Below are 25,843 nucleotides of genomic sequence, written 5' to 3'. Positions count from 1 at the left end.
TATTACAGAGAAAAAGAATAAAAAATAGAATTATTTGCTTATAATGGAATCTATGGGAGATGGCCTTCCCATAATTCAGTGGCTCTAATGAGTTTCTGTATAACGGATGCCTTATCTGTACAAAATATATTATAATTCAGGCATAACAAATAGGGATGCTCCGAATCCCAGATTGGGTTCGGGATTCAGCCGAATCCAGGCTTTTTTTTGAAGGATTCGGTTTCAGTCGAATCTGCGGTCCCGACGATCCAAATCCGAATACTCATTAGCATAAATTAGCATATGCTAATTAGCATTTGCTATGCGTGTGGCGATTTTTAACCCCTTCTGATCCTAATTACCATATGTTAATTAGGATTCGGATTCGGCCGAACCCAAAAAAGTGGGTTCGGTGCATCCCTAATAACAAAATTTTGTCACTGTATTGTATCATTTTAAAAAATGCACACGATGAAAAATCGTTGCAAATCGCTACTGGAAAATGAATACATTTGCCCCTTAATTAGAAATATATAAATTACATAAAATGACTGCTACAAAATTAAGTACTTAGTACTTTAAGGAAAGTGAACAGTTGCCATCAACTATTTCATTGCAAGCTGGAACTATCAGATAATACAGTTGAGCTCATTTAAAAAAAGGACAGATTTGCACCACTGCATTTAACCATAGCAGTGAACTAGTAATGAACTTTGATCATCTACTATAGATAAATTCAAGAAAAAGAATTGCTGCTTGCCAAGGGTTAGAACACTAGCGATAATGTACCGAGCTTTATTAAACAAGCCCCAATGCTTGCCCCAATGTGTAAATGCCTTAAACAGCTAATGAGACGTTACTTATATTAAATTACAATCTCAAAAGGCCTAAAAACACTAAACAGTGTATGTGAAACTATTCTTCAAAGAAAATGTTCCAGTGCATTTCTACAATAGGGGAAAGGAGCTTGTCCCTCTTCCTCAACAATGCACTCTGGTTGGGATGCCTTTCTATGTAACAGACTTGGTGGGGATGGAGCAGGGAGGGAGCTAGTGGGGGGCAGTGAATGGGGGGTTTACTTCTGCTTTAAATACAGGCCAGATATGTGTCCCCCTACTGTTCCACCCTAGGCATGTGCCTCTTCTGCCTACTCTGGCTCAGAAGAAAAATAAACTTTGTACTGAAGTAAATACACACTTATCACTTCAAAATTGGGCAAAATTGTTGTTTACTGTTTACTAATAACTCCTTCGTCCAATAATATCTATAAAGAATTGACTGTGTCAAAGAATTGTTCCAGCCTAGCTTGATAAATATGGCCCTGTAAGGGCAATGCAGTATTTTAGGAATGTGCACTATTCTAAACCCATAGACGATGCAATGCCTTTGCTAAAATACACTCTTGACAATAGAAAAGTAAACATAATTGTAATAATGGAAACAACAAGGTGCAGGTTATCATAACTTATGGAACTATTACAAATTAATTTACTTAATGATTTTTACTTCGTTACACTGGATGATTAGTTTAAGCAGTTTGTCAGAAAACAAATGTAATAATGTATACTAGTACTTCATTTTATTATCCTTTATTTATATAAATCACTGACATACTCCACTGGGATCGTTCATCATTCACATACTTGCCCCAGTGAAGCTCACAGTATAAGGTCCCTATATCATTCACACCCTAGGGTCAACTTCTTAAGGAGTCAATTAACCTTCCTGTACATTTTTAGAAAGTTGGGGGAAACTGTAGGAAACCCACACAAGCAAAGTCCTTGCAAAGCCCACTTTGGAATTGAATAAAAGACCCCAGTGCTGCAAAGGCTGCAGTGTTAAACCCTGTATTACTCTGATTGTGGGACAAATTTCATGCAGCCCAAAATACATAATCAGAAGTAATACAGCCTATAAGCAACAACAGCAAGATATTCCAAATAACTGTAATGTAACATCAAGAAACTGATTTTAACAAAAGTCAGCTGATTGATCCCCCACATTAACTGCACAGTGCTTGGATGGATCCAAGGGAATCCTAGAAATTGGTTGCATCCATAGCTGAACAATTCTAAAGATAAGGCAGCCCAGTGACTTTAAAGGACATGTAAACCCTACATTTTTCTACCGTGTATATAAGACGGGCAACATCACCCCCACCCAAACCAAACCATTTGTACTGCCTATTTCCCCTCTGTTTGCCAGCACCATCACATTTTCCTAAAGCAACTTTCACCTGGCAGCTATTATCAATCTGACACATCTTCTGTGATATTTACATCTGCATATAGCAAATGTGCACTGTAAAGTTAATGCAATATAGAATGCAGGCTTACACAGGCAGAACTTCTTAGATAAAAAATCCTGTTTGGATTAAGCACTGTACTGGTTAAGCTGAGCTCAAGTGATTAAAGGGATGCTGCAGCCTTACTATTAACCTTTTAACAACCAGAGCAGCAGGTATTTAAAGATTTCAAAGTGGCTGTTCACTGATTAAAGGAGAAGAAAAGTTACAGTCACTGAGGGATACCAAAATGTTAGGTGCCCCCCAGTGATTGTAATCGCTTACCTGAAACCCCTGGCCAGTGCTCCTGTTAGGAGAAAATTGCACTGGCTGGGGTGTATGTAAGCGAGCGTTCCTCTGCCTCCTTCGGTCTTCGAGGGAAACTGAACTTTAATAAGAAAGCCGGCTTTTTTGCTCAACTGCAATATGCACGGACCCTGGGATCGTTGTGAAAGGAGAAGGAAGAAGGAGGATTTTTCATTTGCATTTACCCTTGACTGGTGCCGTTTTCTCTTAACTGGAGCACCGGCTAGTGGTTTCAGGTAGGCGATCACAATAACTGGGGGTGCTTAATATATGGCCCCCCTAGTGATTTAGCCTCTCCTTCTCCTTTACATTTTTTGTAAGGGGTTTACATGTCCTTTAGTCTCAGAATGATGCAGTCATATTTTAATCAATAATTTAACATGCAATTGAAATAGTCAGTACAACATACAGCGGCTAAGACTCATGTGTGGATCATAGAGAGAGATGAGGCAGAGATTTAAAAACAAAAAAACATATTAGTATGTGTATGTATATATATATATATATATATATATATATATATATATACTATCACCTTTTTATTATTCCTTAAACACTTAAACTTCTACTACTTATAAACTTTTTTCCCCAATCCCAAATTCATGATGTGTTGGATCATGCTTCGTGGCACACTCCGCTAGATGAGCTGTAAATTGTTTTCTGGCAGGAAAAATGTCTTTTGGGGCAAATGTTTAAAGTAAATAGGAGTCAAGCTGATTTTGAAGCCGCAACAACATAAAATGGAACAATAATCTTAACTGTGTATAGGGCGCTGATCTGTTGAACAAACCAGAGTTCTCCAGCTTGTTTGTTCTAAATTATGTGTTAAGTCCAGAATATGTACATTTTTGGAACACCTTCACTACATCTCCTACTATAATTTATGCTCTCAGTCTGGCGAGTGGATGAAAACACATGACTTCAACCTTTTATCAAATGGATAGCCCCTGAAATCAAGGCAGTCAGAAGAAATTGAGCTATAACTGGCCTGCAAAATGACATGGCCTGGCCAGACTACTCTCACAATGTCTGGCTTTGCTTCACAGAAACTCACACTAATGAAACGAAGGCTGCCTGCTCTTGCCACATTTCCCCTCTCTATTTAACAAATACCATATGCTTGCTATACACCACATACAGGCAATTAAAAATCCATCATAGAAACAATCCTGAAAGGTAATGTATTATCAGACTGTGATTGTCTTACTCAAAAGGGGAAAAAATGTACACTTGTTAAAGTAATCCAAATAGTCAGAAACAGCTCTTTTATATGAACTGAACAAATTATCCAAATTTCCTCATTAAAAACCTTACTTTCATGCTAAAATAGCATTCCTACAACAAAGGTATTATTCAAATCACTGGTCCCACATTACAAGTCATAAAAAGAAAATGGCACGGACTAAATTAACTAAAATGCCATAATATACCACACAGAGAAAATGCAAACATATTAGACTAGCAGTTCCATAACCACATAAAGCAGAGGACCCAAACCTTTTGTACCCATGAGCCACATTTAAATGTAAAATAAGCTGGGGACCAACACAAACATTAAACAAATTCCTGGGGTGCCAAATATGGCCTGTGATTGGCTATTTATTAGGCCTTATGTGGACTGGAAGTCTATAGGAGGTTCTTTTTGTCAGTATACCTGTTTTTTTTGTAACCAAAAGGTGCCTTTAAACCAGGAATTAAAAAATAAGCACTGAGACCACTGGGAGCAACATTCAAGGAGTTGGTGAGCAACATGTTGCTCGTTAGACAGTGGTTAGGGATCACTGATATAAAGGAACAAACTTCAGAATTGTCTTTTTGGCATCATGCTTTATAACACTTGGTAATCCAGAATATCCAATGGTGATCCAGAACAAGGGAACCGTAACCATAAGATTTGTTCCTTATTCTGATCCATACAAAAACACTAGTTAATTATCTAGTCTAGTTGTGGATAAAGGCTATGTTGAGTAATACAAGCACTTTATTCTACTATTATGGTACTAGAGCACTCCCACAACCTCTTCATACTGTAGCTTTGTGCCCCTGTTCTATACTGGAAGTGTTCTCCTTTCTCTTAATAAAAGAACCAGTGATATTTGCTTAGGGAATTCTCAAGTCATGAAGACAAAGTGGGTTTAGTAAAGAAACAAAAACACAAAAGAATCAACTGCTTTGCTGTCACTTTTTAACACTTTTATCTTTAAATGCATCACTCTGTAAAAACTGTCTCCCAATGGATGCACAATAGGAGGGATGATCAGGCAATGCAGTGGAAAACAGCTGAATTGCTTGGCTGTACTGCTCAGTGTATGGCCAGCTAAATCCCCTTTGCACATGTAATGAGACCTTAGACAAACAAATCAGTTGCTTTACTTTATATTGTACATGAAAAGTTGTCTTTTTGTTTGACACTGATCTCATATTTCACACAAGCACATGTTCCTTCTTAGCTACTATGCAGATGTTGATGTAGAGATGCTCTTCACAAACATCTTACATTATACACGCGCAGCTTTAATTTTATCCTGCACTTAGAGCTGTAGGGCACACGTTACATATAACCTTGTCTGATACTTTGACCATTTCTGCTACTGTAGCTATTTACAAGTTATTCCCCCTTAGGGTTACAACCTGCACTTCAATATCATTTTTTACAACTTTTCAGGACACACTGTCAATTTCCCCTAAAACAAATTTGAGTCTCTCAGTAGTGTGCATTCATTCGCATTGCACCAAGATTCCAGAGGAACAAATACATTTGCTTTGAGTCCACAGAAGCTACGGTTAACCTTACCATTAAACCCCTGTTCCCAACTGCTCCTTCCCAATGTTTGGTAGGATAGGGGAATTAAAAATAAATACCTAAATAAAAAAAAGTAATGCAATCCCAAGTTCCCTCTCTGTGCATTCATTCCTATTGAATCACAAAAACCATGTTTAAAAACATATGCTCCTTTCCAATGTTTAGTATGGTAAAGACATTAATCTTATCTGTACATTTTATCTGTAGCTCCCTCATTTTTTGAAATTGAAGAGGTGATCAATGGTTTCAGCTGACTAAAAAGGCATCCTTTTCTATAGGGCTTGATAGGATCCTGGCTCACTACTCTCGAAAAGTGTAGGCTGCCAAGGAAAGAGACTGGGTCAAATATTATTTTTACCTACTGATTCCAATTATGAAAGTGAGCACCCAACCTATGAAAACTGGTGGGTGAAATAAAAGTAATGGATACACATGTATAGTTTATTAGGGCTGTAACAGTGGGTATGCAATGTTTAGGGCTAGTGAAATATGATTTTATTTATAAACCTAAGCTGCTGAGGTTTTTTATGTGGAGGGGTGTTATAAGGCTATGTCTGTCTCCTCAGATCTTGCCTTCAAAATTATTCCTCCTTTTCAAATAAAGCCAGTGGGAAGTCTTATAAAGATCATTTATGTCTGTGAATGTAACATTTATCATTTAGATAACTTCATTTGTTTTAATATGCTATTGTTTGTACATTTACAACTACTAGGTTAATTATGAAGAAGGAATGTGTCTTAATCTTAAAAAACAGGGTTTTCATTTTTTGCTGTGTTAATAGGTTTTTCAGCTTTAAAATCTGTCTGCACATACAGGGCTTATAAATCTCTTAGTGCAGGAAAAGGAACACAAGCAGCAATAAATCAGAAGGTGGTTCTTTGCCATATCTCTAGTTTTACCAGCTGAATACAGAAAGAAGAAAACAGAGATGTATGAATGCATTCATGGTCTTGAGAAGGAGCTATCATAAAGATCTGAAACAAGATTTTCTTTTTAGAAAGTATTATTTACTTGTCTATGGAACACTGCAGCCTAGTACCAGATAAAGGAATTCAGTAAAAATTTAAGACCACTGGGATCATGAAGCATAAGTGCAGAAACCTGCAGGTTGTATCTGATTTCCCCATTTGATAACTTATATTTTCTCATATACCTAATAAGGATATTCATGTGTATATATATATATATATATATATATATATATATATATATATATATATATATATATATATATATATATATATATATATATATATATATATATATATGCTGTTTCCTCTAAAGAACAGACTAGGAATAGATGTTACCAGAAATAGGCTTCACATTTAGGTTAGATACAGAGACTGTGACTTATGGGAGGTATATAAATCTGTGTCTGCAGCTGTTACAGGACTGCTAATAATAATAGCTTGTAAGCCACCAAATTAAGCTGCTTAACCAAGCAGGGATAAGATGTAGAACTTTTTTTTAATACTCCAGTGTATAGTTTATTCCTTAGAGCCACTAATACTAAAGCAGGTACAAGCTTTCTTAAATTGACCATGCAGACACTGGGAGGTCACCCAATGAGTGGATCTTTGCCTGATCTGTCCAACCCCACAGTGGGCTAAATAAGGCTGGTTAGATTGTTTTGCCAACAACTGAATTACAGGTATGGGACCTGTTATTGAGAATGCTCGGGACCTGTTGTTTTACGGATAAGGGGTCTTTCAATAATTTGGATCTCCTACCTTAAGTCTACTAAAAACATTATTTAAACAGTAATTAAATCCAATCCAATCCAGTAATTAAATCCAATTTTGGCTTCAATAAGGATTAATTATATCTTAGTTGGGATCAAGTACAAGGTACTGTTTTACTATTACAGAGAAAAAGGAAAACATTTTTAAAAATGTGAATTATTTGATTAAAATTCAGTCTATGGGAGATGGCCTTTCTGTAATTTGGAACTTTCTGGATAATGGGTGTCCGGATAAGGGGTCCGATACCTGTATAACAGAAGCCAATACAGGCCTACTGAAAGAGAACTGGATTTTATATCTGCTTGATAGATATAAGGGCAATCCTTGGTCTGAAGGAGTGGGCTGCCAACGTCTTCCCATTTTTGGGCAGCTTAAGAATGAATAAACCTATGTAGCCCTCTTCTGATACTGCTGAACTTCTAACATGCAATTATCTGTGTGTGGCGCTACAGGAGCCCTGTGCCCCCGCTTACTTGGGGGAGCAGGTATACTATTTGCTGGAGTGTCTCCACCCAGGGTAGGGACAGGTTGAACTGTAACACCCCTCCCTGGGAAACTTCTCTGGGTTAATCTGTGCAGTCCTCCAAATGTATGGACTCCCTGCAAACCCAGGAACCTTGCCCCCCTTGGGGTGGTTGCTTACCAGGCAGTCGAGGATCCACTCTTTGAGGAATTGACCAGGAGACTGGAAGTGCTGATTAACCAAATTGTATCCACACAGTATCCAGTATTATGACATGCAGATTCAGGTACTTTCCCCTTACTTCCTCTAAGAGACCCTTTCGCTTAGGGCTATTCCCGGTACTCCCACCAAGAGACCCTCTCTGAGAGCTCACCCCGGTACTCACGCCAGAAGAATACCCTCTCAAGGCAATCTCTTTTCTGTGGTCCCTAGCTTCCACCTGAGCTGGCCACTTAGTGTACCTGAACTCCGGCCAGTAATGCCGGGAGGTCTTAACCTCACTATCTCCTCAGAGGGGCTTCAGACTGCCCTCTCTATATACTCTGTCTAACCTTTCACTCCTAGAGTGACTATAACATAATCTATGTGAACTCTCTAACTGAAGCCTGTAGCTAACCTACAGAGGTGGGGTACCAGGACTAAAACCTTACACAGAATGTGTGCCATCCCTTTTTATATTGCAGCACACTGCTACCTAGTGGTTGCTGCTGAATTACAGGGGAACCCTTTTCTGTCTAAAGGGGAACCCAACCTAAGGGGCCCAAATCTTGGGATCCCTACACCTATAAAATAACACAAAACTGTGCCCTCTTTATTAAATCATATATAACTGTTTTATTACAGATATATAGTGAAAATATTTACCAAAGTCAAAGAACATACAATTTTGTCAAGAAAAGCTCAGAATTAAGGGAAGGCCATCTTCCTTAGACTCCATTATAAACAAATAATTCAAATTTTAAAAAATGATTTACTTTTTCTCTGTAATAATAATAATGAATCCAAATTGGGGCAAAACAATTCTGTTGGGTTTATTTACTGTAAGAAACTTAAAGGAACAGTAACACCAAAAAATGAAAGAGCTTTAAAGTAATAAAAATATAATGTACTGTTGCCCTGCACTGGTAAAACTGGTGTGTTTGCTACAGTAACTCTACAATATTTTATATAATAAGCTGCTGTGTAGCCATGGGGGCAGCCATTCAAGCTGGATAAAAGGAGAAAAGGCACAGGTTACATAGCAGATAACAGATAAGTTCTGTAGAATACAATAGTGTTTTATCTGTTATCTGCTATGTGCCTGTGCCTTTTCTTCTTTAAATAGCTGCCCCCATGGCTACACAGCTTATTTATATAAATTATAGTAGACTTTCTGAAGTAAACACACAACTTTTACCAGTGCAGGGCAGCAGCATATTATATTTTAGTTACTTTTATACACTTTCATTTTTTGGTGTTACTGTTCCGTTAAAGGAGAAAGAAAGGTAAAAACCAAGTAAGCTTGGTCTATGTAAATACAGCCACTCACAGAAACGCTGCACTGAGTTCTTGACTTCTCTGAAAAAAGATTTGTGTCTGTAATTTTCGTTTAAAATCCGAATTTTTCCCATTCGGGATTTGAACTCTTGATTTGATAAATCTGCCCCCTAGTTTTACTAACTGGGCAAGTTCACTAGGTCTGGGTGTCTGTGCAGGAGTGAGGAATTATGGGAACTTTCTTTACACAGCTCAGCGTTTTTTTTCCTGTTTGGCTTTTGATCTTCTGAACAGGTGAAAAAATGGGGAGACTTAAGGGCACTATTGAGACAACTGACAGTATGCCTGCAGCTTGAGATTAACTCTTTACTAGCCTTTCCTTCTCCTTTAAGGTGCAGAGAACAAATTATAGATCCTTGTCCCTTAAACCCCCAGGTCCCAAGCTTTCTGGATAATAACTCTTATACCAGTAATGTTCTATAGTTATTCAAGTTTAAAAAGAGAATAAGTGTTTTTTTAATTTTAGAAACAAAAATAAAGCAATTTAAAAATATTTCAAAACAATACCTTTAATAGCTAACTATAATGCAAACTTTGTAGAACACTTTTCATGCTGATTAAGATGAAGCTATAATGGCTTATAAGATTATACAGAACTCATTGCATTTATCATGAAAAATGCAAAAACAAATAAATTCAAAAGCTCAAGTGTAAAAACAGACAAAGCAATGGGGGAGAGGGTTACTTGGAAAACAGACAAAAAAAATCAAAGCAGCTGAACACAAGTCAGAACTAAGGTACAGAGAATGTAAAGTTGGCCACATATGGCATGATACTAACTGCCAACTGAAGTTCAGCTGCTAAGCTAGGTCCCTCTCACACTGGCATTAAATACAGGGATTTGTGGCATAATTGAGCACTTGATCACAATGAATTGATTGCATTCTATAACATTTCTCTATTCCTCAGCAGCTGTATTTTTACAAGCACTGTGTTTTTCTCCACAAACACACCCAAATATGCAGCTGCATCTACAAATAAGGGAAATACCTATAGCTGCTGACATGTTTAACTGGGGCAGCATAACATAACTTAACAATGTAATTCATAGCTTTCAAAATGTCTTGGGTTGCTTACTGGGTTTTTAACATAAACAAGACAAACCGTCAAAACAATTATCATTTGGCTATCGCTTTAGGGCACCCAAGGGTTGTCTGTGCGTATGCACAAAATCAAGCAATCAACCTTTTATTTGTAACTACTAATATGAAGGGAAAGAGTGTCTCTTAATAACAACTTTTAATATAAATACAAATGCATAAAAACATTATCAATTGCAATGAAACCTCTCTTGGCATCAATAAACTAAACATGATGCAATATCTAAGTATACAAGATGCATGGAACCTTTCCTCTCCGTAGACTGCAGACATGATGTAATGATAAAAATGCTCACGGTCCGTTACGCTGGTGTTCCTCTCTCTGTGCTTTTAAAGTGTTCTGCATATTAACTATAACAGAACCCAAAGGAATACTGGATTCATAGTGGAGGCAAAGTACAGATGAGCCTTTGATGGTCACAGCAGTGGTACAGTATATACAAGGGCATATATATATATATATATATATATATATATATATATATATATATATATATATATATATATATATATATATATATATATATATATATATATATATATATTCTGTCATTTCTCCTTGAAAGCCATGATTTTCACATCCTATTCTAAAGACCACATATTTTAATTATGGGAGTAGTAAAGCTAATGTCACTATGATGGGAAAAACACCATCGGACAAAACGCCAAACGTGGACAAAATCAGCTCTGATCCACACCCTGTTTTGTAAGAACTGACAGTCAACATTCAGCTGTCATATTCACACAGGGTGGGATTCAGGAATAAAACATGCAATCTTGAGCAATAAACTTTAAACATCAGCTCCATCTGGGGTAGCAAAAGTTACAGATAAGCAGTATTATTTGTAATTCACACATATTATGTTGTTGATTTTATCTTATATATTTCTACCAGCTATACAAACTGGGAGTTTTATATCACGGTAGTGGAGCAATGCCATTTTCCATTTCCATATCCTGGGGTTTTCCCGGATAAAGGATTTTTCTGTAATTTGGATCTCAACACCTCACGTCTGCTCAAAAAAAATTCAAACATGAAATTAAGTCCAATATGATTATTTTGTCACCAATAAGGATTAATTATATCTTAGTTGGGATTTAATACAAGCTACTTTTTTTATTATTACATAGAAAAAGCAAATTATTAGTAAAAATTTGAATTATTTATTTAAAATGGAGTGTATGGGAGATGGCCTTCTTGAAATTCAGAGCTTTCGGGATAGCAGGTTTCCAGGTAATGGATCCTATACCTGTATTGACATTAAAGGAAAAGTAACACTAAAATTTTTTAAGTAAAAAATCTATTCTACCCTGCTCCAATAATTGCCCTATCCTGCAAACCATTTATTATTTTGAATGCTTTATTAGAAAATACCTGCTAAAACTTGGCTTCCGGTCATTTGAAATAAAGCGATGCAGGGCAGAATCCACTATGCGACGATTGATTGATTCATCCTAGCCTTCCTTCTGTATAGGAAGGAGTCAGGCTAGGATCAGTCAATCAATCACTGCATAGTGGATTCTGCCCTGCATCGCCGCACCGCCCTATTTCAAATGACCGGAAGCCGAGGTTCTCCACCTGTGGGTCGGGACCTCTTTGGGGGTCAAACGACTCTTTCACAGGGGTCACCTAAGACCATTGGGAAACACATATTTCCGATGGTCGTAGGAATAAATTTATGCTTGGGGGTCACCACAACATGAGGAACTGTATTAAGGAGCATTAGGAAGGTTGAGAACCACTGAACTAGTAGAAACAGATACAGAACCATAACCACTGTATCGATAGTATAGAATCCATGCCTGTTTTACGCGGGTCTGTCTACCACTTAAAATTTGGAATATAGATATATTTAAGTTATAATGCTTCTACTCTTAATATCCATATTCCCTTTTTCAACATATTTTGATCTCCTAATCCAAATATCACGGAGTCCTTCAATCACATATGTCTAGTTAAACTGAAGACCTTTGTAGCTCATTATTAAAATTAACATTACAGTCAAATTACTAACACAGATGCAACATTTCTCAATATTATCTCTTAATAAGCCTTTACAGCATCTCCCTTATACCACTGTTAGTCTTAACTTTCTATATATAACTACTCCTCCTTGTCTATATTTTCCTACATCAGCTAATGACATCGGCAGGCTCAACAATGCCCAGAATGTTTACTTAGTCACTGGAAGAGGAAACAGGAGGGAAGTTTATGTAATAGTTGAAACTAGATTGCTAGGCTCCCCTATAGACAACAGGCAAACAAACATTCCAATTGTTAGTATTAAAGGAACAGTAACATCAAAAAATTAAAGTGTTTTAAAGTAATTAAAATATAATGTGCTGTTGCTCTGCAAAAAACTGGTGTTTTTGCTACAGAAAAGCTACTATATAGATAAGCTGCTGTGTTGCCATGGGGGCAGCCATTCAAGCTGTAAAAAAGGAGAAAAGGCACAGGTTACATAGCAGATAACAAGTAGATAAGCCCCATATAATGGGGTTTTATCTGTTATCTGCTAAGTGCCTGTGCCTTTTCTCCTTTGAATGGCTGCCCCCATGGATAAACAGCAGCTTACTTATAGAAACTATAGTAGTCTTTATGAGGCAAACACACCAGTTGTAGCAATGCAGGGCAGCAGTACATTATATTGTAATTACTTTTATACACTTTTATTTTTTGGTGTTACTGTTCCTTTAACATTGTGTACATTAAAAAGGAACATGTGTTTTTCTTAATGTGAAAGTGAAGAATGATAACACTGGAAAAGGTAGATGTCTAACAAAACATTCCTTTGGGATTAGAACAAACATTCTTTTCAGTTTAACTGTAGATCTTGATTAGTGGTATTTACCATACAATGCATAGGGGTTTCCAAAACAAGTGCAAAAGAGAACTGCGGACAGCAAGAAAAAGACATATTACGTGTTGAATGCATATGACACACTAAGGGGCACATTCATGAAAACATGAGTTCAAATCCTGAATGGGATAAATTTGGATAGGATGCGATAATTTCTTAAGATCGCAAATATCAGGAATATGCTTACGAAAAAATCGTATTAGTCAAGAAAAATAATATCGCATTGGTGATCTGAAAATTTTTGTACCAAACGATCGTAAAATGCAGGAAAACCTTTCCTACTTTGATCCTTCAATCACATATGTCTAGTTAAACTGAAGACCTTTGTAGCTCATTATTAAAATTACCATTACAGTCAAATTACTAACACAGATGCAACATTTTCCCAGCACAGATACCTATGGTCCGTTTCCTGACAATGCCACTGACCAAGTTCCTTCCTTCTCCTATGTATAACATGGTTTTGGCATCTGACCTCTGTGCAGGACACTACCTCTCTCCCTGTTGCCGGTCCTGAAAACCAACCTTTACAGTGGATTTGCCTCCTGCTTCAAATTGACTTGCTGCCTAGATTATTCTCAGGTTTATCTATTATGAGTATTCAGTATACTTATCCTCCAAAACAGATCCTCCATAGGTCACTTATCTTCTGTCCACCCAAATCATGGGCTCATGCCTGGGAGTCCCAAACTAGACATTTGTGATTGTCAGACTAAGCTGAGCACAGAACAGAATTCTGCTAGCCTGGAATGGTTTATTTTTGATTCTCAGCAATGAACAGTTTAGAGGATCTTATACATGTCGTGTTTTAGTGTATTTTAATATACAGTTTATATGGAGGTTTGAGCACACAAACACATGAGCAAATCAAGCCCATCTTAATCTACCTGCCTGTACACACAAGATATGTGCATTAGCACAGTGGGGTTCTGCAACATTAATTTGACATATATACATAGTATATTAACATAGAGAAATGCATTTCACCAAACCACAAGCTTGCATTAGAAAATGCATATAGATTTTGATGCAGAATTCAGAGTTAATAGATGCATATTCAAACGGCCATGTTTAAGAGCCTAAAGAATCAGCTCTTTTTTAATAAGATTTAAATAAGGAAGTGCTGTATGGAACAGATCAGCAGATGTCAACATCAAGAAAATTCATTCTGATGTTCAATTGCTTATTCGTTTATTCTTGGCCTAATGAAAACTGAAAAGTCTATAAACAGCTCTGTGAAGCAGAAACAATCGCCAGTATTTAACTGTCAACCACCAATGCTTGATTAAATGCACTATAACGTTACACACTTAAGTGGTTTATTAGAAAAACGTGCCTCTGCATTTTTCTTTGGAATGAATAGTGTTTGCCTATATGGAAGTTAGCTGATGAGTAGGTTTCCATTGGATACAACATTTCTGAATAACAACACAGTAATTCTGACACTAATGTGCTCGAGAGAGATTAAAGTCGACCATACACATAGAGATTTTTCCACTACTTAACAGCCAATTTCAGTGCGATTTAACAAAACTGACAAATTATTGTAGTGTGCACTGAACAATCGTACGTCTAGCACTCTTTGATCCAATGTCAATCAGAAAATCGATCAAATGGAAATTTGCCTATTGTCCAATTGTTTGCAGGACCAAGCAGGTAGTTTTCCTAGCTTCAACAAGATGATATCACTTGAAATGGTAGTTCTCATTGATGGACAAATCACACTTTTAAACGATCATTTCACAATAAATTTGGTACTACGATAATTAAAAGATCTTTTAAAAATCTTACTTTGTATGGGCAGCTTTAAACATCTTTTCCCTATAGCTGGCCATACACACACCCATGATCAGATTCTGTACAAATGAAAAAGCAACACAAAAGTTTATACAAGCCCCTTAAAATTGGTAAAACATATAAAAATGAAAAATGCAATACATCCCAGAATATAAAAAAGTGCAGAGATCTATCAGGGGTGGCTGAGATTAGAGAGACTAAGAATATGGAATACTTGCTCTGCATGCATATATTTAAGCTTAAAATAAAATACATGTTGTAGACAGCTATAATTAAAAAAGCAAACCCGCTGCTAGTTTTGGCACACACTTTTGACTCTTGTAATTCAATTAACAAGCTGTTATGCAAGGTATGATCCATTTGTATTCTTCTTGTGGCAAGCACTAGACATTTACATGAACCAGAGCAGTCAGCAGTATAAAAGGAAAGAGTTTCAGTGAGACATGATTATCGATTGCCACTTAAGCCAAATGTTAATGCGTGCTATTGTATGACAAAGGTGCCCTGTCTATTTCTGGCAATCTGATCAAATGTGATGGATGGTTAAACTTCTTTCATGTAAAAAAAAGGGTTACTAAATACATTCCCCTAAGAGGATGATTGATCACAGACAGCTTTTCAGCTAAATACCCTGAAACCAATCAGTGAACTTTGAGTTTCCAAAAATGCTTGCACTTTCATGAATTGTGAATACTATAGCAGGTCACAATGGCCCAACCTACATCATAGAAACCATATTTGTGGGGTCATGACCAAATAAGTATAATGTTCCATTAGTATAAATTCAAAGATGTCTGGACATGATACAGATTCATAATTTAGTATCAATTAGCCCTCTAGCATCTATATTTGGATCCATGTTTGCCAAACCTAAATTGATATAGTAAGTAGTTGTAATGTAATAAAATCCTTCAGTACAGTGGTTTTATATATTTGTTTAGAAAATTGGTTTGATATTTTTGAATATGTATTTCTTAAGTACTTCCATTTGCTATAAAGGAGAACTAAAGCCTGGGAAATAATTTGGAACAAAACAGAGTCCTCCCTCACCCACTGGGGATCCTCGTAAACATGACTACTTATCCTAACTTGTTCTTAAAAAAAAAAAAAAAAAAAAAGAAGAGTAAAGCAGTGGGTTTAATAGGGCTCCATCTCACCAAGCCAAGTCTGGACCTGGCTTTAACTGCCCTTGCTCACAGCAGGCATCTGCAAAGAGGAGGAAACCATGCAAGATGGCACCCACCAACCCCGCTGTGCTATTCTGCTTTTAAGGAACAAGGTAGAACGAACAGCCATGGTTGTCCCCAGTTGTGCGGTTCTGGAGGGGGAATGAGGACTTCGGAGGAAGTCCCAGTGATCACTCAGGATTTAGTTCTTCTTTGAGTCCTATAGTGATAGATTTAGTCAATGGTTTTGCAAAGGGAAAATTTAAGGGGAAACTGTAAGTAAGTGATTTGCTTATCTAAAAAGCTGATTCCAGCATGAGTCAATAATTTGAAATGCCAGACTATCAGCGAGATTGAGATGTCTGCATTAAGAATATAAACTGGAGTGCATACAAATAAACTATTTAATATAGAAAAAGCTGTTAGAAAAAATTATGAAAACCTGTTTGGGAAACAGCTGAATTAAACATATACAATATCTCATGCAATTAATGCAATATATAGCTATACCAGCTTCATTTTATAAAATTATTGTGAATTTTGCATTATTTTTAAAGTTATTAAAGATTTATAAATAGTATATGCAACGTTTTCGAGTTTCTATCAAACTGTGGCTCACAGGAGGTAATGGGTTGTTGAAATATTCTGTTCTGGAAGTTGTAGACCTTTGTGGTGTCAAGGTATTTTGAGATCAAGCAAATCTACATGATCAGAGCAAGTTTTACACATACAGTGAAAATGAGCTCAACATTCTACGGCTTTTTTTGTTCCTAGAAATTAAGCATGTCACTCCTATAATAGAGCCTTGAGGAGACAAGCAATAAAGAACAAATAAATATATAATGAAGTCTACATATAAAAATAATACAAGTATAAGAGATGAACAATGCAAAATATGGGACAATTACTAGGTATTGGGGGTTCTTTATTAAAAAATTTTGCAAAAAGAAATGTCTTATAGGTATTTGGAAGTATTTCACATGTAACCAATCTGCAGCTTATACTGCCAAAGACCATTTTTGTTTTCAAAGATACACAGGTATAGGATCAACGTTGTATTATCTGAAATTCTCAGGACCTGGAGTTTTCCAGAAAAGGGATCTTTCTGTAATTTGGCTTACCATACTATGTCTGCTATAGATCTTTTAAACATTAAATAAACACAATATGACTGTACTGGCACATGTAAATTACTAAATGTAATCTAAAGCACAATAAAAAAGACCAGGGCCTGTGTATGTATTTGTTCTTATTTTTCCAGCTGATTCACCTATAAATTGGAACTGATTCAGTCTAATAATAGTAACTAACATGTAACTGAAATTTTCAGTGAATTTTTTTGCAGCACAATATCTTTTATATAATGTATTCTGAAAAATATATCAGTCTAAATGGCAGTTTGTGATGCCACAGTCCCCTTTATACTGGTAAGGAACTCCATAACAAATGTATCCTTTATTTCTTATGCCTCTTCATTAATGAAAAACTAAACCCTAGAAATGCCATATTTTAAATATGTTCTGAAATGTGTAGCATGACTATAGTAGTAATGGCCCAGCCTTTCAAAGTTGTGAACAGGAGCTCCCCATCTTGGATTAGGAGTGTCAGTGACACTCAGATGCTCAGCTACGTTTAGGGGTGATCACAAATTATCAAGCAAAATATGATGCTGTCATATAAACTGATGCTACAGGCTGATTATTCTATTCTGATATTAATTCTTCCAATTTCAAAGCTGCTATTTACTAATACTCTCAATAATTTATCAGTCAGGCTTATATTGTGACATTTATATTCTATATACATACGTTATATTGCGTGTCTGTCCCTAAGCTCAGTAACTGACAGCAGCACAGAGCATGTGCAGTGAAGAAGATGAGGAGCTACTGGGGGCATATTTGGAGGCACAGACCTTCCCTGCTAAAGGGCTGCGGTTGCCTTGGGCTGGTACAGAATCCCAAAACATAATGTACAACATATTTGCCCTACTTCTTTAGTTAAGCTTTTTTCCCCTTTAAGGCACTGTGAAGCTTCACAAAATTTTCGATGTATTTTTACACAGAAAAGCAGCATTATTTCCTAAAAATCCAGCAAATTTACAGCCACCACAGAACAGGAGCAAGCATTTATGCTGGTCAGTGGTCAGAGTTGGGAGTGGTGATGTGCAGGGTGGACAAATAGCCAAGCTACATCTAACCCTAACCTGCCTGCTCCCCAACCTGAGCCCAACACAACCAAGGGATCAACTTCTATTTATAGACCCACACCTGTCCTGTTCCAATCTCTGACATCACAGAGGAGGAGGAATAGGAACATAGAGGTGGAAGCAAGGCTCAGTTAGGTCACAGATAGGAAGGGTGGCAAGAAGAGCTTGGCCTGAATCTGCTTCTGTTGTGTGACTGTCGGCCTCAACCCATGGGTTTCGGGACGGCCCGCACAAAACAAGTCGAGAGCCCAATGTTTATAAATGAGCCCCCACATCAGGTACAATGGACAAAGGAAAATCTGTATTTAATGCCTGCTCTAATCAGGTGCAAAGGACTGCGACTGGCACAGGATGGACCTATAGGGGAATGCATATGAATAGTATTTTCATTGGCACAAATAAGCAACTATTATTGTGCTTAGCGCTGCACAAACATATTAGAAATAATCTCAACTAACTCAACCACAAAAATCAGTTTTAACCATTATATCTGACCTCCATAATGAGTAAAATATCTGTACTGCATTCTAAATCCAACCTGAAAAGCACCCTAAAATACAACTGAATAGCTAATATTGGGACCAGTCCTTCTACACACTGCAGTACAATTTCATGGAAAATTAAGTACTCATTTTTTTTTTTTTTTTATTATCAGAAATCAGGTGAAAAGTTTTATCTTATGTAAAATTCCATGTGAACATGAACACAGCTAAATATTATTTTGAGAGTAAGAAAATAATTGAGAAAGCTGATAAGCATTAGCATTGTTCTTGGTATCCTGGCAGGATACAGCAGTTTTGCATTCTGCTTTATTTGAAATGGATCGTGGCTATGGAAAAAAAAATTCCTGGCCTTAAAAATACAGCTCAGTTTACTTACCTGCAACTTGTGTGCCCAGGAAAAAAACACTGAAAAACTGTACTTGGTAAAATATACAAGACTATATAAAAACTATACTAGCAAAAATGGATGCTAAACTATTTTGCTCCCCACACAAAACTACCCTACTGTTTATGTATAAAACAGTTACAGTTTTATACATAAAAAGCTCATGGCCATTTTGCAAGAGTAATAAATGCAACAAAATTAAATTTCCCCAAAACAGAGATATTTATGGTGGGGGGATTTACAGATTAAAAAAATCAAGCCCCTTGATGCTCATTAAAGTAGAACTCATGTCCAGGCCTTGCTGTGATCTGAAGCTTGTGCCAAATTAAAATTTAGCATAGGGTGCATAGTTCAGATGTACGGGGTACAAGGCAGCCCTTTCCTTACCGTATGCCATAGGGAAGGCTGTAAGTGCAAGTTACTGGGTTGGAAAGTGGTAGGAAGGGGACACCTACTTGCTTCTCTCCTTTCACCTCCACTGCTGAACACAGGCAGCACAGTATCCATGGAGTGAACGGCAGGACAGCGTGCAAGCTGTAAAAACCAAATGGTTTGTATTTGTTTTATGCACTTTGCACCTTGCCCTTCTGTCAGCAAATGAGCCCTCTGGAGTTTGAAAAAAAATATATAAATATTTTTAAAAAATGATTACAATTATTATCTGTAGTAATAAGTCAAATCAACTGGACTTGCTGTGTTTTTTTCGCCAGTCATCCAACTGGCTTTCTCAATTCAGAATGACTTGTGCAAAGTTCTTCCTGGAATAAATACCCTAGAATGTTGTGACAACAACACGTATGAAGCTCTAAGAAGCGACCCAACCAACAGATACAAAAAAAGGCCACAGACCTCTTAAAACAGCTACAAGAAGACGATCGGGCCTTGTAAGAGTCAAAGAGGGTGAAAGCTGGAAATAGAGGTCTACAGGAAACCAACCCACACAGACCAGTACCTGTTGTTTGACTCCCACCATCCACTAGATCACAAACTGGGGGTTATCAGAACCTTACATCACAGAGCAGAAAAGATCACCACCAGCACAGAGGCAAAGGTGAAAGTGTTGAAACATCTCAGAGGGGCCCTGGATCCAGATTGGGCCTTTGTTTAACCAGTAGGAAGAGAAGCAATAACACCAAAACTACTGGTGAAGGAGGAAAGCAGGACAGGCGAAAGAACTTGGTTGTCCCATATTAGCTGGGGTGTCCGAAAAACTTAGAAGTATTTTTAATAAACACCACATCCCTGTCTGCTTTAAACCCAGTAACACACTGAGGCAGTACCTGGGTCACCCAAAAGACCCGATCCCAAAGCATAAGAAGAGTAACATTGTGTATGCAGTGCAGTGAGGAGTGCTCTGACTTGTATGTGGGAGAAACCAAACAGCAGTTACACCAGCATATGGACTCAGCCATGTACCTACATCTAAAAAAAAAGGTCACACATTTGAAGACTGCCAGATCCAGATTTTAGACAGGTAGAGCGACTGGTTCAAAAGAGGTGATAAAGAGGCCATATGTGTGAAAACAGAAAAACCAAGTTTGAATTGCGGCGGGTGGGGGGGTGTGACATCTATTGTCTGTCACATATAATGCTGTTTTGGCACCTCTCACTGGAAGGTATATTAACACGTCAAAGCTCCAATCATGCTTATACAATCAGCACCTCACCACCATGAGATCCCTGATCCCATTCTGGTTATGATAAAAAAAAAAAAGTCATTCTGAATTGAGAAAGCCAGTTGGATGACTGGCGAAACATCTTCAAGAAAAAAAAAAAAATAGCAAGTCCAGTTAACTTATTACTACAGATATATGAATGAGATATATGAATGAGAATCTTCACAAACATATTACAATTATTATTTTAAAACGTGAAGATATAAGAATCTGAAACACATTTGTTTTAATTGGTGACAGCCCAGATGATATAAATTAAACAATATATGACTAATGGTTAAACAAAGTTACCAACTGTGCTTTTTACTAATGTTATTAATTGGAGAGAACTATAATGTATAAAGTATTCTCTCTCTATAATGTGGCAAGCCTACTTGAGATATACTAACCCTGCACAATGTTCAGATCCACCTAGACATTATTCTTAATATGTCAGCTCCAGAAAGCCATCCTTGACTATTTTATGATGTGCACAATTAATAGTTAACTTAACATGCAAACAGAAATGTACTGCATATTCAGGAAGACATGCTCCCATTACTTTTAAGGGTGCCATGCTGTGACTTTTGGTCATGAAACATTCTCCTCCTTGCCCTATACAGGAAAGCCAAGCTCCTGAAGTAATGGGAGAAAAATAAAAACACAGGGGACTATCAAAATGGATGGGGAAGGTGGCCTATTTCCTGGAAGTCTATGCCCTGGATACTGCACACAGCCATATCCACCACTAGAACAGGTAGATAAGTAATGGTATTACAACAAGAATACTGCATTAAAATATGTAAGCAAAAGGAAACAAAATAAAGGATTGTGGAATGTAAGCCAGTTGTTTCTTGCCTATGCAGGCAACTGAAATTATATTTTTATTTACACAGCTGTGTTTTTCTTTAATAACTGACAATATAACCATTCTTATATACCCAGTCTTACTTGCCAAATGTTCTTCTTTTTGCAATACATGAGAAAGTGAACTCATTTTCTCTTTCAATTATACTTATTGCTTTTCATCCTATTTGTGAAAAGTAAACAGATTCTGGGAACAGGGATCCCCAATCTTCAGCATACTATCGTTTGTGCTTCAATGTCCAGCTGAGCATGTTTGACATTCCTAAATTTGGCCGCAGCTCTACAAATTGATCAGACCAGTGTCCCCAATAATGAGTTTATGAGAATAGGCAAAATAATTTGGGCAAAAAAAATAAAAAACATGCAGAAAAATATCCCATGAATTAATGGAATGCATATATAAAATACCAAAACGTCTGAATGTCAGAGATGTGTTCCCAGGTACAGTACTTCTGTCAGGATATGCCTGTTTACACAGATAAAGGTACCCAATTTTCCTGTATTTCAGCCCATTCTATTAAGTACAGCAACACACTTTGTTCTGCAAAATGTATCCTGTGCTTGTACTAATAGCAAAATCTAATTTTTTCCAGGGAAACACAGTTCAGAACAAAGGAAGCTGTTTACAATACAGTCAGATGAGTTCCTTTTGATCTAGATACAAGTAATACAGGCACGGAAGGCATTAATTGGCCAATAAATGTTTTTCGTGCAGCCTAAACTCAGCTTACATCAGCTAAATACAGTGAAAAAAAATCTCAACAGTTAATAATTCATGGTTTTTTTCTTGAAAATTACAAGAGAATCTTCTAACATATCTTCTAACATAGTAATTATAGTTATTAATTAAATAACTATATTTAATTTAGTGATTGCTGTGCCCCTTAATCAATCTAGTTAACCATGGACATTGTGCTTTCACATCAATAAGCTCTAAACCAGTTTGCATTATTTGTGGGAGCAGTCCTACACTAGCATTGAGGCAGCAGGGAAGAACCCAACACGGATTTTTTTCAGCAAAGGTAAAAATATAGCACATATAAAGAAACTTGTGTAGTTAGTAAGCATGCTAGCTCCCAATGAAACAAATTAATGTGATCCACTGGGTCTGGGACTGATGTAAATGATGAGCAACTGTGAAACCTGTAAAGGTTTATAATTGCAGCTTCTCCTCACAGATCTAATAGCAAAGTCTGTCCTCTCAAACTGGATAGAAAAATTGGAATCTGGATTCACCCAAAATTCCCCAGGTCAGCCCGCAGACACTAACCCTAAGGTCAGCTAATGTATAGCCACCTGTATAGCTACCTGGAGCAGTAATCCCCAATTAGTGGTATATGACATGTTGTTCCTCTCACACTTTAGTGTTGCTCACATTTTGCTATGGGTTACTGCTCTTGGGCAAACTTGCCTTGTATAACATAGCCCCATAAGTCTTCTATTTTAGAGGAAACCAGAATAGTCAGAATATTCTGGTTTTCTGACAAAAGAGGTAAAGGTAGATGTCGGTGGCTAGCTTGATATAATGGCAGTTTAGGCAAGGCTGAGTCACTAAAACCTTTATAGTAGCTTTGTGGGGGGAATGTACATTTTAATGTAAATTTATTTTATTTTTATTGGACAGACACAAAGCTTTTTATTTGAATAACATTGTGACAAAGGGTACATTTTCACATTGCTCAATCATCAAATATATATACATTCTGTAGTTTCACATAAGTATTATGCTTTCCCTTTTGTTTTAGCTGTAATCTTAAAAGTTTTGTACATATCAACAGTATTCAGTTGGTATGCCCGAGTGTTCTTATTTTGTCTTATTTGCGCTATGCAGTTTATTTTCTTAGATTATTGCTTTGTTTTGTTTGTAATTTTACCGTTGCTTTGTTTTATTTGTTATTTCCATTGGGGATTTCCGTTGATGCTTGTTGTTTGTCGATATGTTATCTACATGGTAGCCAGACTGCTAAATAGTCATAATATTTGTCCCCTATTGATGCTGTTAATTCTTCCATTAGGCATAGTTCGTTAATTACTTTGAACCATTGTTCTTTTGAAGGAACTTTGCTGGAGCGCCAATGTACTGGTATTGTGGCTTTAGCAGCCATGATTAATTGCAATACTAACTCCTTTTTTGTCCAATCTGCAGGTTTGTATCGATGGAACAGGAGTATTGCTGGAGCATTTATGTCGATCTGACTTCCTATAATTTCCTCGCAGATGACCTTCACTTGTTTCCAGAATAAGGTAAGTTTCAGGCAGGTTAACCATAAGTGTTGTTAAGTCCCTGCAGATTGGTTGCATCTCCAGCATGTATCATTTGGCATTAGTCCCATTTTATAGAGCACTACGGGGGTTCTATACCATCTTGATATTAATTTATAGGAGGATTCTACAACTCACTGAGCATTTAGCAATAGTCTTAAAAATTTGTTCCCAGTCCTCTTCTGTAAGAGTTATATTTAAGTCTCTTTCCCACGCCTTAGTATATGTGGGGAAAGCTACTAAAATTTTATATAGGGATGATAGACTATGTCTGACGGGAAAGGTAATGCGCATAGTGTTTCAAATTTTGTTAATTCCTGGCTTTTGTTTCGCTGAGTGTATTTGCTCTCAGCCACGCTTGTATTTCTCTATATCTCCACTGGTCTGTTCATCTTATTCTGGAGAATAGCGGGGTCTTTCCCGGTAGACGTTTTAATTAAGTGGGCTGGTCTGAGGCTTTGTATTCCAAAGGCTGTTACATAGCCTTTATCTAATATTCCTGAAGTAAACTGGAAGGACATTTTTATTTCAAACGTATTTTAATTTATTTTTTACTATTTCTCTTGGACATACACAAAGGGAAAAAACAATGGATGCATAGTGGTCTCTTAATTAAAATACAATGCCTTATGTACTGTGATGGGTAGTTATTGACATGTTTCATAAGAATACAGAATGCTCCCAAAGTGAAGTCACGTCTTTAAAATACCTGGACGTAAGCCTCGTTTCCTGTCTGAGCATAAAAAGAATTCTTGCCCTAAACGGAAAAATCAATAATAGCCTACTTGGCAGCACCACAAGACTTAGTTGTTTTAATGTGCCCCCCTCAACTCTTTTCCTCTGCACCTAACAATTAGTTCTTTTTAAGGCTTGCCACAAAATGGAGCTTTGAACGTTCCAGCATAGATTTAGCCAAGGTTATGCCTGTTTGGGGCACTTAAATGAAATCATGAGAAATTGAAGAGCTTCTTTAATGGATGGCTGGACAAAGAACACTTGATTTGGGCAATAAATTAGGTAGCTGGGAAAAACGTATGCTAAAGTTCATTTCCAGTCCACAGGCAAATTACTTTAAAAGAAAGGACTTTAAAACTTGAACTAAAAACAAAGGGTATTTTGTAGGAATTCACTTTTTTTTAAATATAAATCATATATCAAGTATAACTATAAAGTACATTTGAATGTTTGTATTTTTTTGTTTACCTTTTATTTAAGCATCTTTATAACTAAGTAACCAAACCCCTTTCCACTGAAGTTAACATAACATACAATATCTTAGCAGAGCACAAAGAAATTTAAATTCAGTTAAATATAAATACGATTAAGCACTTTTGATGTGGTTTTAAGAAATAAGCATTTGTTCAGTATGTTAAAATATGATTTGTTCTGGATAGGGGGGATTCAGTGAATAAATAAAGTACCGTATTTTTCACCATATAAGACGCACTTTTTCTTCCCCAAAACCGGGGGGGGGGAAAGTTGGTGCGTCTTATACGACAAACTGCGTCTTCCTCTATGTGCCGCGGCTCTCTGCTACCCCCGTGCGTACTGACGTCACACGCACAGGGCGCAACCTTATAAAAGCACAGAAGCAGCTGGGGAGCCGCGGCACAGAGAGGAAGACATCACGGGAGCCAGAGGCCGCTGGGGGGAGGTTAGGGGGGAAATGGAAGGTGCTTGGGGGCCCTGGGGGAAGCTGAAGAATGCTGGGGGTGCCGTGGGGGAGCTGGAGGATGCTTGGAGGCCCTGGGGGACGCTGAAGAATACTTGGGGGGGGCCTGGGGGAAGCTGAAGGATACTTGGGGGGGCCCTGGGGGAAGCTGAAGGATGCTTGGGGGGGGGCCCTGGGGGAAGCCTCATTATGTGAGACAATTAACTTTATACAGTTGATATAAAATATTTTACTACAGTATTTGGTTCAGAATCT

General features: G+C 37.2%; 1 protein-coding gene across 2 annotated transcripts in view; it reads right to left on the bottom strand.

The window, feature by feature from the left end:
- ttc27 (tetratricopeptide repeat domain 27) overlaps positions 1-25,843 on the bottom strand; it is a 226,126-nt gene that overhangs the window by 43,564 nt on the left and 156,719 nt on the right. The window lies entirely within an intron of this gene.

The sequence above is a fragment of the Xenopus tropicalis genome, chromosome 5, assembly GCF_000004195.4.
Source record: "Xenopus tropicalis strain Nigerian chromosome 5, UCB_Xtro_10.0, whole genome shotgun sequence".
In the NCBI taxonomy this organism is placed as follows: Eukaryota; Metazoa; Chordata; class Amphibia; order Anura; family Pipidae; genus Xenopus; species Xenopus tropicalis.
The sequence above is the reverse complement of the archived record's forward strand: the minus strand, read 5'-3'. Positions and strand labels throughout refer to the sequence as shown.